Here is a 2,101-nt window from a genome sequence, read left to right on the forward strand (position 1 = left end):
CTTTCTATGTCTTTTATGACCATCTTGTATACGAACAGGAATTTTTAGTCTTGTATGTATGTTACGAGAATTATCATCTCTAAAGTGGTTTTACAGCATATTGTAAGGAATTTGACAACAATACATGGTTTGGTTCATAGTCTCTTTGCGCTTTTCTGAGAATAATTTGGCAACAATACAATTGTCCAAATCTCCAGCGCCTTCCAGTCCGTTGCTCAAACCACGTCTAGAATTTGGGAAGAGTGAATACTGGCCAGAATTTGCTTATATTTCCACCATAATTTGTTAAATCTTGTTGAGCAGTTTGTAGCGCCTATTACACTGTGAGGAAGCATCTTCACTTCGAGATGATACTTAGATGACCAAAAAGACAATGCTTTGCAACTAAAAATCTTTATACATCGTAAGAACAACCTAGTATAGGTAAGAATTAACTATTCTCTCTAGAACGTTGATAGCAAAATGTAATATTAAGAAATTAGACATCAGCTGGACAGTGCACAGTCTTCCGGAATACGAACCAATCTTGCTTGAAGATTTTTAGTGCATCGCAATAGCAATTTGTGTAACCTTGCTGTTTTCCTTTCTCCAGTTAGTTGAGGAAGGAGGAGGAGCTGTAGAGTAATTCACATGTCATTGTTGAACGTGTAAAATATATGTTTCCTGCTTAAACGCAGAGCACTTACAGAAGTCAAAGGTACATGATACCAATTATTTGCGTTCAATCTGATAAAACTATGGAAGTTTATTCCCCAATAATTTAACGTTCTTTTTTCTTTCTTTGTCAGGATTTTAATAACAATATGTAAGCTATTCCAGTGCTCAGTTGGTGAAAGGAAAGTTGAGCTGAAATTCTCAATTGAATAGACAATCAACTCGACTGTGGTGTGTCAACAAATTAGTGCAAGTGAAGAAAGGTACTGATCTCTTTTCTGTCCACAAACTTCTTCTGTTGTTTTGCATTTCTGTCGTTGCTTCTTGCCTAAGCCTGGGTTGGATTTTAAACTTATCATCTCCTCATGCAAGCACTCCTTCCATCTCTCGACGAATTGCAGGTTTTTGCTTGCCAGAGAGTAAGACCTTTCCAGTTGGAACGACGACCAACAATCATGATATTAGCAAAAATGAGATTCCTGCATATGCTACTCTGGAACTGCTTTGCATAATTGAGGAAGTCACCACAGTTCGAATTAAAGAGTGCCTTCCTCGGCTTGTGATGTATAATTCGAGCATTAACCCATGCTCCAATCTTTTCAAGGAAAAGAGGAATAACCAAAGATTCCTATATCTTGTCATGGATTTCAGAACTTGTTATATCTCATTGGTTTCAAGTTGATGGGTAAAACTACATTTGATAGCAAATATTGAGAATTTTTTCAGTATTTAGATCACTGAGTTCCCAACTACACCGCATTCAAAAGGTAATACTCAATGGATCTTATCACTTTTTCGTTTTGGCTATCGTTACTAGTTCTTGGATGGCTCGAGCAGGCGATCCAGATATCTTGACCGACTTCATTTTTCCTGAAAATCAAACTGGAGATACAATAGATGGGAATTTCTTCACCTTCACAGGCATGCGCAAATTTCTGGTAGTGTTATTACAAGCTTTAAGTCGACAAAAGCTAGCAAAGCGGAATTTCCAGCTTTGGATGGACAGTGTACTTCACTTGCTGCCCTTCAGTTCCCTGGCGAGGGTGTCAATCCACCTCACACTCACCCTCGTGCATCCGAGCTATGATTAGTAGTGCAGGGCAGTCTAGAATATGGTGTTAGTTTAGATAGTAGTAACAAGCTCTATACTTAGACTCTACAAATTTGTGTTTCCTAAAGGACTAGTGCATTATCAGATTGGAATAAATCAGCTACAGTTGTTTCTGCATTTGGTAGCGCGAAAGCAGGAATTGTTTCACTTCCAACGACTCTGTTTGCTACAGGTATCGATGATCAGATTCTCGCGAAGTCATTCAAGACTGATCATATCTGAACCATTGTAGCATGTGGACTGGTGTTTATAGGAAAAAACAAGATACCATATAAGGATATCACAACTCATTCCCCTCAGCCATACAACTAGACTAAATGAAGCTATTATGGGCAT

At 38.3% G+C, this 2,101-nt stretch overlaps 1 long non-coding RNA gene across 1 annotated transcript; it reads left to right on the forward strand.

Moving 5' to 3' along the window:
* The first annotated feature begins 592 nt into the window (after window positions 1–592).
* LOC104238811 (uncharacterized) lies at window positions 593–1,885 on the forward strand. Its single transcript, XR_713968.2, has 3 exons — window positions 593–697; window positions 789–917; window positions 1,056–1,885. It is a non-coding gene; the product is annotated as an uncharacterized lncRNA (long non-coding RNA).
* The last annotated feature ends 216 nt before the right edge of the window (window positions 1,886–2,101 follow it).

This window comes from Nicotiana sylvestris, chromosome 7, assembly GCF_000393655.2.
Source record: "Nicotiana sylvestris chromosome 7, ASM39365v2, whole genome shotgun sequence".
NCBI lineage: Eukaryota > Viridiplantae > Streptophyta > Magnoliopsida > Solanales > Solanaceae > Nicotiana > Nicotiana sylvestris.